The sequence below is a fragment of the Triticum aestivum genome, chromosome 3D (assembly GCF_018294505.1).
Source record: "Triticum aestivum cultivar Chinese Spring chromosome 3D, IWGSC CS RefSeq v2.1, whole genome shotgun sequence".
Classification (NCBI taxonomy): domain Eukaryota; kingdom Viridiplantae; phylum Streptophyta; class Magnoliopsida; order Poales; family Poaceae; genus Triticum; species Triticum aestivum.
Window position 1 is genome coordinate 456,125,040 of NC_057802.1, and position 12,772 is coordinate 456,137,811.

Sequence of the window (12,772 nt, forward strand, 5' to 3'; positions counted from 1 at the left end):
CACTTCACAAAAAATTGCCGTTTTATTCGCCCCTCTTTTCCGTTTGCTGTCTTCTTGCCGGATCTGTTTTTGCGTGTATTCTTGTTTGCCGTTATGGATAGTTCTTCCTCTATTGCTTGCACTCGCGAGGAAGAGGTCCTCAACTTTAAACAAAGGGGATGAGAAAATTTAAAAGATGCTTGGTATAGAATTTGCAATGCTGATAATAGATCTATCCGTAAGCAATCTACCGCTGTGCTTTTGCGTTGTTTTTATGTTAGCATCACCACATGGTATAGATTCGTCCTTGATACGATTACCGGTGGAAATTTCTTAATGAGTCCTCCTTTTGATGCTCTTAATGCTATGGGAAATTTAGTGGGCTCACCACCTCTTATGGTTAATGAAACAATTTTGACTCTTGAGCATGTTATGGAAAGATTAGATGCTATTGAAAAGAAAATGCTCACCGAAGATCATATGGAAATTATACATAAAAAGATGCATAATTTTGCTACTAATCTTGGATCAAAAGTGGGCGATATTTTTTAAGTTATTAAAAGAGAAGGATACCTTAATCCATGAAAGAATAGAAGAAAGTCCGTCTCGGATCGATAAATTGGAAGAAATATTTAGTAATCTAAGCACGGCTTTTACTGCCACCAAAATTATTAAGGAAACTCCTGTAAAGAGTAGGAGATCTAGGAACAAGGGTGCAACTTCTAGTAATAATGATAAGGGAGACCTTAAGATGATTAGCATCCATCCGGATTTTGTTGAAGTGCTAAGAGATCCTTTTTGTAAGAATTAATTATTTAAATTTACCCCGAGCAGTATTGCTATTGAAGGTCTTTATTCTAAATCTTTGAGGGATTCTAAGTGTTTGATTGAAGAGTTGGACAAGGATGACAAAACTTAGATCCTTGCCTTACACCTAGCTAAGGGCGTAAAACTATAGCGCTTGTTGGGAGGCAACCCAGTGAATAAATTTTATTTTTGCTTTTTACTTTCTGTTCTTGTGTGTTTGCACAATTATGCTACTAGTATGATTGTGTTTTTTATATTTTAATTAGTGTGTGTGCCAAGTAAAGCCTTTATGATCTTCTTGGGTGCTAGTTGTTTGATCTTGCTGAAAAAAGACAGAAACTTTGTGCTCACGAAAATAATTGTTAAAAATCACCAAAACATGATTAAATGCCAATTATTTTTGTAGAAGATCAATATACAAATTACCCTCGTCGTCCTAATTTTTCAAAAAAATTGGAGTTATAGAAGTATTCGAAAGTGTCAGATTACTACAGACTGTTCTGTTTTGACAGATTCTGCTTTCTTTGTGTTGTGTGCTTATTTTGATGGCTCTATGGTTTTTTTTTGATGAGTTTTTGCCATAGAAAAGTTGGAATACAGTAGATATAATACAAAAACAAAATATGAATTGGTTTGATACAACACTTATAGTAGTGGTTTGCTTTCTTTTACTAACGGATCTCACAGAGGTTTTGTTGAGTTTTGTGTGATTGAAGTTTTCAAGTTTTGGGTTATCTTACGATGGATGAAAGAAGGATAGAAGAGCCTAAGCTTGGGGATGCCCCGGCATCCCAAGCTATTATCCAAGAATGAGAAACCAACTAAGCTTGCGGATGCCCCCGAGTGGCATCCCCTCTTTCTTCTAACGACCATCGGTATTTTACTCGAGGCTATATTTTTATTTGTCACATGATATGTGTTTTGCTTGGAGCGTCTTGTATCATATGTGTCTTTGCTTGTTTTATTTTTTCTTTTAAGTCATCAATCCTTGCTGGACAGACCTATTTGAGAGAGCCAAAATTATATCACGACTAGAGTTGCTCTCTGTGCTTCACTTAAATCTTTTATGAGCTAGGACTTGCCCTAGTGCTTCACTTATATCTTTTTGAGCATGGTGTGATTAGTATATTTGAAGAAATGCAATCTTGCTTCACTTAGATTTATTTTAGAGTTAGTAAAATTTTGAAGAAATTCTCTCTTGCTTCACTTAAATTATTTTAAGAGAAAGAAAATTTGTTTTGCTCATGATCTTCACTTATATTTGTTTGAGCTTATAAAAAGCAACACATGAAAATTAGTCCCAAAGTGATAGATATCCAAGAAGGATAAAGTAAAGAAAAATGTCATGAAGATCATTGGACAAAATAAACTTGATTCTTAGTAATAGTTTTGAGATATGATGATGTGATATGTGAGTTATGTTGATGAGTAATTGTGCTCTAGTAAGAATATTGGTGTTAAGGTTTGTGATTCCCTATGTATGCACGAAAGTCAATAATCATGCAATGAAAATTATATCCTACTTGTGGTGCATTATTCGGTGTTAATTATGCTTAATGCTTGCTTATGAGATTATTCGTTTCTTGGTTGGTCACTTCTCAATCTTTTTGCTAGCCTTCATTTTGCACTAAGTATGACCTCTACTTGTGCATCCAAAATCCTTTAAACCAGTTTTGCCACATGAGTCCACTATATCTACCTATATGCGGTATTATTTTGCCGTTCTAAGCAAATTTGCATGTGCCATCTCTAATTTTCAAAATATACTTCTCTTTTGTGTATTTGTTTCGCTCGCGGAACGGTAACGGGTGGCTAATATTTTCCATGTTGGATCTGTTATTCTCATGATGAGTGTTTATTCACTTGTCGTTGCACGAGAGTAAGGCAAAGGTTTTAGGGATTCCCAGTCCCGAAATGAAAAAATGAATTTACTTTATGTTGTCAAATAATAAATTCCTTGGAAACTATTGGTATGGAAGGCACCCGTGGATACGGTTAGCCATGGAAAGTGAAAGTATGGTGGAAAAAGGAATAAATTTTATTTTTTCTTTGGGAACCGCCTATGGCATATCTAGCATGCAAAGTGTTCGTAGCTCTACATCATTTTCGTTGCTGGGATGGATACACCTCCCAAAATGTTTTTATCTCTAATATTTTTCGCTTTGAGCTCTGGCACCTCTACAAATCCCTACTTCCCTCTGTCAAGGGCCTTTTTTTTACTTTATGCAATTTTTATTTTGAATTTGAGTCTCCATCTTCTCTTATAAAAGCACCAACTAAGAGGCAATATGATCATGCTTAATTATTGGTTGTAGCTAATATTCGAGTGTGTTTCATGAATGGATCAATGTTTGAGCATGATGGGCTAGGGATAACTTGTTTTAGCATTGATATTTTGAAAGACATGGTTGCTTGTTGATATGCTTGAGTATCTAAATTATTATGTCAAAACTAGACTATTGCTTTGAATCACATCAAAGTCCAAATGTCTGTGCTATAAAGAAAAGAATATGATATGACATGATAAACAACACTCCACATCAAAAATTCTGATTTTATCACTTGCCTACTCGAGGACGAGCAGGAGTTAAGCTTGGGGATACTGATACGTCTCCAACGTATCTATAATTTTTGATTGTTCCATGCTGTTTTATTATCAATCTTGGATGTTTTATAATCATTTTATGTCATTTTTATCATTTTTTGGTACTAACCTATTGACATAGTGCCAAGTGCCAGTTGTTGTTTTCTGCATGTTTTTACATCTCAGGAAATCAATATCAGACGGAGTCCAAATGGCACGAAACTTTATGATGATTTTTTATGGACCAAAAGGAAGAAGTTGGGCCCTGGTTGCAGCCAGGGGGAGTCCCGAGGAGGGGACAACCCACTAGGGAACGCCAGGAGGCTCAGGCGCGCCCTGGTGGGTTGTGCACACCTCGGGTGCCCCTCGAACCGCCTCTTTGCTCTATAAATACCCCAATATTCCAGAAACCCTAGAAGCGTCGATGAAATATTCGCAATCTAGACACCATCTCGGATGGGGTTTACCACCTCCATTGGTGCCTCTCCGATCATGCGTGAGTAGTTCTTTGTAGACCTTCGGGTCCGTAGTTAGTAGCTAGATGGCTTTCTCTCTCTCGCTGAATTCTCAATACAATGGTCTCTTGGAGATCCATATGATGTAACTCTTTTTGCGGTGTGTTTGTTGGGATCTGATGAACTTCGAGTTTTTGATCAGTTATATCTTTTTATATCCATGAAAGTTATTTGAGTTTCTTTGATCTCTTATATGCATGATCTCTTATAGCCTCGTATTTCTTCTCCGATATTTGGGTTTTGTTTGGCCAACTTGATCTATTTATTTTGCAATGGGAAGAGGTGCGCGGTAGTGGGTTCGATCTTACGGTGCTTGATCCCAGTGACAGAAAGGGAAATGACACGTATGTATCGTTGCTACTAAGAATAAAAAGATGGGATCTATATCTACGCAATAGATAAACGGATCTTGTCTACATCATGTCATTGTTCTTATTGCATTACTCCGTTTTTCCATGAACTTAATACACTAGATGCATGCTGGATAGCGGTCGATGTGTGGAGTAATAGTAGTAGATGCAGGCAGGAGTCATTCTACTAATCTTGGACGTGATGCCTATGTAATGATCATTGCCTGGATATTGTCATAATTATTTGAAGTTCTATCAATTCCCAACGGTAATTTGTTTACCCACCGTTTGTTATTTTTCTCGAGAGAAGCCACTAGTGAAACCTACGGCCCTCAGGTCTTCTTTCTCATATATTTGCTTGCGATCTACTTTTCCTTTACATTTTTATTCAGATCTATTAAACCAAAAATACAAAAATACTTTGCTGCACTTTATTTTATTTGTGATCTATCATTTCAATCTATTATAAATTTCTGGCATCGTTACCTGAAAGGGACTGACAACCCCTTTAATTCATCGGGTTGCGAGGTGTTGTTATTTGTGTGCAAGTGTTGTTTACGTTGTGTTTCTTGGTTCTCCTACTTGTTCGATAACCTTGGTTTCATCACTGAGGGAAATACCTACCTTCGCTGTGCTACATCATCCCTTCCTCTTTGGGGAATACCGACGTAGTCCTAGCAGATAGGAGCTTTCTGGCGCTATAGTCAGGGAGAAATCAATAACCTTGGTCTCATCACTGAGGGAAATACCTAGCGTTGCTATGCTGCATCATCCCTTCCTCTTTGGGGAAATACCGACGTAGTTCTAGGAGATATCTGTCACGTTATATTGCCCCTTGTGATGGCACCCTTTATTACGCAGTCTGTCTCTTTTATTCTTTATGTCGGGGGAAACGACACCTATGGGACCACGAGGATCCCTTCTACGGTTGGCGGGGAGCGGAGCTGTGCAAAGAGCGGGTCTAGAAGACCAGTATGAGGGGATTTTACCCAGGTTCGGGCCGCGGAGATGCGTAATACCCTAGTCTTGCTTTGGTGTATATTTAGTGTTCTTTAGTTCTTAAACTAGCTGCGGTGAATGCCTAGCCAAAAAGTCTGAATCCTTGCTCAGTATGCCTCGGGCCACCTATTATATGTCAAAGGGGTCGGCACAGTGGCACACAGGAGGTGGAAAGTATCTACAGTCTACAAGCTTATCGCGTGACATCACAGGACAAACGCATTTAATGCGCTGCTTATGTGTCCCGTTGCTTTATCGGGGAAGGCAACGGAGCCCGTCCCGTCCGTCGCCGCTTCGCCTTGCTTCGACGCGCATCCAGGCCAATGAGGCATGTAGTGCCATGCAGGCTGGCAGGTCGTTGTGCTGGCGCGGTGGCAGGGTATTCACGAAGATCTGCATGCCACCACGCAGGTGGTTGACTGGTTGGCCTATAAGCCACACGCTGCCACGTAGGCACTTGCCTAGTTGGCGGGCTGGCCACTGTGCTGGGGCGGCGACGGGGCGGTAAAGCCTTGCCGCGATCTTGCTGATGCCCCCAGTAGGGGTCTTGCCGGGGCTTTGCGGGCTCCCTCGGCAAGAATCTTGCCGGGGCTTCGTGGGTGTCTTCGGCAGGAGCCTTGCCGGGGCCTCATGGGCATCCTCGGCAGGGGTCTTGCCGGGGCCTTGTCTTCTGGTTCTTATCTAGGCCTCGCAGGCCTTTGGTCTTCACAAAGATCTGCATGCCACCATGCAGGCGCCTCCCGAGCCTTGGTTCCAATGTTGTCGATGGTGTCGGAACTCTCAGGCTCAAGGGTGGCGGCTTTGCTAGTGTTGGGTAAGTTGCCTCAGCAAGGCTCTTGCCGGGGCTCCGTAGGCCGCCCCGGCAAGGCTCCTGCCCGCGGGAGCCCATCTTGTCTCTTTGCTCTTCGCACCTCTGGCCCTGGTAGTCTTGTATCTTTGCTTCCTCTGCCCCGTCAAGCATGGCCACAGGCGCGGCTACGACTGCCCGTGCACGAGTAAAGGGGTACAGAAGGGCCCCTACTTTTGTACACTGACAGGAGCCCCCGGGCCTGGTCACACGTAAGCGCGAAGCGTTGTTGGGCGAGGCCCAGAACGGTGCGCGGGCACGCGTGGCAGAGTTTTAACCGCGATAATTTTTTCATCCGCCGTGTTTCGCCAGTTGCGCTTCCCCACGACCCTCATTGAGTGCGTGACGTGGGGGTCGTGCGTGGGACGGTCGCAGCACGCTTGCGTCACCCCGTGATGAACAATAAAGAGGCGGCCCGCGTTTTCCCCATAAAAGAGAGGAAAACGCAGGGGCGCGGCTCATTTACAAAGTGGGCTTGGGTCGTGGCCTTTATGGCGCCCGCGTCCCACGATCACGGGGTGGAAAACGGTCATCCCACTTGTATTCTCGATTCTGGCCCGTCTGCCACGTGTCCTCCATGCCTCAGGGAGGGTAGGTGGCGGATATGAAGGGCACGGGCCTTAACGCCGAGGCGGGAAACTGGGCGTTGCTGATTGGAGCAACGGGTCGGTCCTGATTCCCCTGCGCCTCTGGCGCCCCGATTGGTTGAGCAGGGCGGCTGTGGCTCGGTTGGGGAGCCGATCTCTGGCCTCGCCCCCCTATAAAAGGGGAAGAGGGACGGCATCCTTCTGCATCCATCTCCTTTGTACTTGGCCTCTTTCTTCCATTTTCCATGGTGAGAGGGCGCGCCGGCACTCCAGCGGCAGCGACGAGGGCTTCTGCTCGACAGCGCGTCCCCCTTCCTCCGGAACCCATGGCGGCGGAGCCCGCCGTGAGAGGAGGAGGGAGGGGGCGAGGTCGAGGCCGCCGCGGCGCCCGGGGGAGAGGAGGACGGGGCGGCGCACCGGCCGCGCTTTCGCCAGCGGCTCCCCTCCTGATAGAGGGCCACGTCAGAGACCAGCCCCGCGAGTTCTTCATCAGGTTGTACAAGCCAATGTGCGGTCACCTTCGCCTCCCCACACCGTTTGCCAAGGAAATGGAGCTCGACCTGCCGCAGGCCTTGAGGCTGCACATGAGGGGCTGCGGGAACGGCGGCATGCGGGTCGACGTCGACTTCCCCGCCCCTCACGTCATGTATCTCCGCCGTGGGTGGAAGACCTTTGCTCGTGCCCATAACCTATCGGAGGGGAACGTTCTCCAGTTCAAATTAATGGAGAACGGCCTGCTCTCCATCAAGGTCTTCGGGCGCTTGGGAACTCGCTTTAGGGTGCTGCGTGGAGAGCTCCACCGACAATGAAACCTCCTCCTCGAGCGACAGTGACGAGGAGGACAGCGACGACGAGGGTAGCGGGCGGGAGGACGACGGGGACAGGTCCGACTAGGCGTCGGACCCATCGTCCCCGGGCGACGCCAGCAGCACCACCATCTGCACCTGGCCTTCCCCCCGGCAGAGCGATTTGCTGGGGGGGCAGCTCCTTGAACTTCTCGGGGTCGTCGCTTTGGGCGGCTAGTGCTGGAGGGCTAGAGAAAACGAAGAAGGCGGGTGGTGGGCCGTCAATTCGGAGTACGATGGCACCGACGCCTTCGTCGCGTATTGCCGACCCGCTGCCTCATCTTTTGGCTCTTCTCCCGGCACCATCATCACCAGCCCTCTTCCGGACGGCCGTCGGGATGTTCTCTTGGTGTCTTCTGCTGCTTGTACCTCACCTAGGCGGTTCTTTTGCCCTCCCGCAATCTTGATCTGTTTCCTGAGGAGAGGGACAAGAAAGGGATTACGGGCATCTTATCTCTTTTTAGCTTTTAAGCCTGTGGGCATTTGTCAGATTTAAACTTTGTAACCCCTTGCTCATGTTTACATTCCATATGAATTGTACTTGTTAACAACGTATTAATGAAGAAAAGGGTGCTTGCTGGGTCCTTTTGTACGTGAGCGAGGCTCACACCAAGGAACGAATCCTTGTTATCTTAAGATAAACATCATCACCCGGCAACAAACCTTGCCGTCCTCCCGCTCCATAGCTCGACCACACTCACGCCCTTGGCGGAGGTAGGGGCAAAGTAGGATTAGGCCCTTCATTTGTTTCCTTGCCACCACAACTACGACCAAGTTCCGGCCCAAAGAAGGGTTTTTGGGCATAGGAAAGAAGGAGCATGGTGGCATAGGAATGGACGAAGTTTCTTACGTTCAAGCTCCATACGGAAGTGCAGAGTGGGGGATAAAGGACTTATCTGAATCTGCAGCCCCCGGCAACCTAGGCTTGCCATGGTCGGATATCTGAATCTGCAGCCCCCGGCAATCTTGGCTTGCCAGGGTCGGGGTGCCGGTCTGTCTCCTTTCCTCTAAATGGTTTGGCAGAAGCGCCTGTGTAGCCTGCGAACCAAAAAGGACTGGAAGGGACAGAAAGACACACACTCGACCTCTATGCTAGGGGTTAGTTTCCTCTAAGCACTATCAACCCTACCAGAGAGAGAGACTCAACCTAGCATGCATGCTAAAACTTAGGGCGCCAGCGCTTCATTTATTTATCTGTTGCTCAGGGTCTGCGCCTGGCTTTGTACAAAGGGTTACATGCCTTGCCGGCAAGGCTTGTACAAAAAGTGGTCTGCCGGGGGGGCCCGACAACCGCGCCTTATGGGTACAACTTGCGAAGATGTTCGATGTTCCAGGAGTTGCTCACTGGAATACCATCTTCGGTCTCCAAGCGGACTGCGCTAGGCCTGGTGACTCGTATTACCCGATAAGGCCCATCCCACTTTGGCGTCAACTTGTTGGAATTCTTGGCCGACTGAACGCGCCGAAGAACAAGGTCGCCTTCCTAAAAGCTTCGGGCATGAACCTTGCGGCTATGGTAGCGGTGCAAGGCTTGCTGGTAGCGCGCAGCTCGCACAGCTGCCCGAAGACGATCTTCCTCAAGGAGCGTCGCGTCATCTTGCCGCAACTGCTCTTGCTCAAGCTTATCATAAGCGAGCACTCGAGGTGACCCGTACGTGAGTTCCATGGGGAGAACTGCCTCTGCCCCATATACGAGGGAGAAGGGTGTCTGGCCAGTGGCTCGATTTGGTGTCGTTCTGATCGACCAAAAACCGCCGGCAACTCATCAATCCAGCCGTCTTCCGTACTTGTGTAGCCTGTCATAAGTCTTTGTCCTAAGGCCTCGCTGTACTTCAGCATTTGCCCTCTGCACCTGTCCGTTGCTTCGTGGATGTGCAATAGAAGCTAAACAGACCTTGCTGCCGAGGTCTTGGATGTACTGCATGAAGGTGTGGCTTGTGAACTGCGTGCCGTTGTTGGCGATGACCCTGTTTGGCACACCAAAACGGCAGACTAGCCCATTGAAGAACTTTACGGCTGATTGTGTTGTCACCTTTCTCACTGCCTCCACTTCTGGCCACTTTGTGAACTTGTCGATTGCAACGTACAAGTACTCAAAGCCCCCGACAGCACGGGGAAAGGGGCTCAGTATGTCGAGCCCCCAGACCAAAAATGGCCAGGAGAGAGGGATTGTTTGGAGATCTTGAGCTTGTTGATGGAGCTTCTTCGAATGGAACTGACATGCTTCACACTTGGTTACTAGTGCAGTTGCATCCTGGAGGGCAGTGGGCTAAAAGAAACCTTGCCGGAATGCTTTGCCGGTAAGGGCTCTTGATGCTATGTGGGAGCCACATATGCCTCCGTGTATCTCTGCCAACAGCTCCAGTGCGTCCTCCCGGGGAATGCACTTAAATTTCACACTGTTCGGTCTCTTCCTGTACAAGAGGTTGTCCACAAACTGGTACATGGCAGACCGACGGGCTACTTTCTCCGCTTCTTCCTGATCCTCAAGGAGTTCCCCTGTTTGGAGGAACTGAACGGTGTGCCGTGCCCATGCCGGAGCCTGAGGCTCGACGGTAAGGACTAGAGGATGTGTTCTGTCGTGGGAGCAGTTGTCTCCATGGAGAGGGCTTGGGGCCCTGCCAGAGCCTGTTGTTCCCCGGCAAGCTTGGTGTCCTCGGCAACATCCTTGCCGGCGGCTCCTGGGAGCTTGTCGGGAAAGTACTTGCCGGGGCCTGATTTTCTTCACTTATCCTGTCCTGCCGATGGTTCCACGGATGGCTGAGTTAGTTGGAGCACAAAGGTCCCTGGTTCCACAGGTAACTTTAGGGCAGCACGCTTTGACAGGTCATAGGCAATGTTGTTCTCTGCTCGAGGAACATGCTCTGCTTGCAGACCGTCAAAACGCTCCTCCAACTTTCTCACTTCATCTACGTAGGCTTCCATCAACGGGCTTTGATAATCTTTATTGACCTTCTTGACGACAAGCTATGAATCACCTCTGACGATGAGCTTCCTGATTTGGAGGTCCACCGGGATCCTGAGACCATCAAGCAGCCCTTTGTACTCAGCAGTGTTGTTTGTTGATCTCTCCTGGGGAAAGTGCATTTGGACCACGTACTTGAGGTGCTCTCCGGTTGGCGCGACAAGTAGCACACCGGCACCGGCGCCTTGCAGCGTGAAAGCCCCATCAAAGTACATAATCTAGTTGCGTCTTGTTTCCTTGCCGGGGAGAGTAGTCTCTTGGGTCTCTTCATCAGGCGTCGAGGTCCATTCCGCAATGAACTCTGCCGAGACTCTGCACTGGATTGTCGAAGTGCTCTCAAACCTCAGACCAAAGCTCGACAGTTCCAATGCCCATTCCACAATCCTCACGGTCGCATCTGGGTTATGCAAGATCCGTTGCAACGGGAGGCGGGTGACGACGGTGATCTCATGTGCTTGGAAATAATGACGCAGCTTCCTCGAGGCCATAAGGAGGCCGAAGAGCAACTTCTGCACACCAGAGTACCTTGCTCTAGCCCCCTGCAAGAGGGAGCTGACAAAGTAAACTGGGTGCTGCATCACCTTCTTCCTCTGCACCACTTCATTCTCTTGCACAGACCCTGCCCCACCGGCGTCAGACTCTGCATGGGATCTTGCCTTGCCGGCACCAGACCCTGCCGGGGGCAGCTCTGGCTCGCCATCCGTCAGTCCTACCGTTGCTACTGCCTCTTCATCGACCTCCCTCTGTGCTACTAGTGCATCACTGACCACTTGATTCGTTGCCGCTAGATATAGCAACAACGGCTCTTGCGGTTTAGGTGCAACTAGTATTGGTGTAGAGGAGAGGTATCTCTTCAAATCCTGCAGCGTTGCCTCGGCCTATGGGGTCCATTCCATTGGACCTGCCTTTTTAAAAATCTTGAAAAAGGGGAGGGTGCGCTCAGCAGATTTGGAGATGAACCTGCTCAAAGCAGCAACGCAGCCAGCAAGCCGACGCACATCCTTGACTCACCTTGGCACCTCAATCTGCTCAATTGCTTTGATCTTGTTGGGGTTCGCTTCGATCCCATGTTGTGACACAAAGAACCCGAGAAGCTTGCCGGACGGGACACCGAAAACACACTTCTCAGGGTTAAGCTTGAGGTTGATCTTGCGCAGATTTGCAAATGTTTCTTCTAGGTTTTGTATGAGTGTTGCCCTGTCCTTGGTTTTGACCACTATGTCATCCATATAAGCTTCCATATTTCTATGTAGCTGAGGCTCAAAACCAATTTGGACTGCTCTCGCAAATGTTGAACCAGAGCTTTTCAACTCGAAATGCATTCGTATAAAACAATACGTACCACATGGGGTGATGAACGCAGTCTTCTCTTCATCTTCCCTTGTCATGAAGATCTGGTGGTATCTCGAGTAGGCGTCAAGGAACGACAGCAAGTTGCACCTGGCAGTGGAGTCCACAATCTGGTCAATGCGTGGCAAAGGGAAAGGATCCTTTAGACAAGCTTTATTGATGTTTCTGTAATCAATACATAGCCACCATTTCCCATTTGCCTTGCGCACTACTACCGGATTGGCCAACCATGTTGGGTGGAGCACTCCTCTGACCAAGCCTGCCGCTTCCAACTTCCTGATCTCCTCAGTGATGAATTCTTGCCGCTCCAAAGCTTGCTTCCTGACCTTTTGCTTGACGGGCTGTGCATGAGGACAGACAGCAAGATGATGCTCAATCAACTCCCTGGGAACGCCGGGGATATCAGATGCTTGCCATGCAAACACATCGACATTTCCCGCAGGAAGGCGATGAGCATGCTTTCCTATTTGTTGTCGAGGGTGGAGCTTATAGTGAAAGGTCTGCCCGTACCATCCTCCTTAACGGGCACCTTCTTGGTCTCTGGTGGTGCAGCTCTGGATTTCTTGCTCCTGCCAGTGGAGCTCTCTGGCACGTCCTCGACGGGAGCACAGCACTCCGAAGAGGTGCGCTTGCCGGAGTGGGTGCCGGAGGTCTTGCCGGTCTTCTTCCCTCCCGGGGCTCCAGCGGCAGGAGCAAGTGCCTTGGTGACAGCTGCTGCAACTGCCTCCCGATAGAGTTGGTCGGCGCAGATGAGCGCGTCTTTCTTGTCAGAGGGGACGGTGATGATGGTCATCGGCCCAGGCATCTTCAACGTGTTGTAAGCGTAGTGTGATGCCACCATAAACTTGGCCAGCACTGGGCGGCCGAGGATCCCATTATAGGGCAAGGGTATCTCGGCAACATCAAAAATGATCCTCTCTGTCCGATAGTTCAGCTCGCCTCCA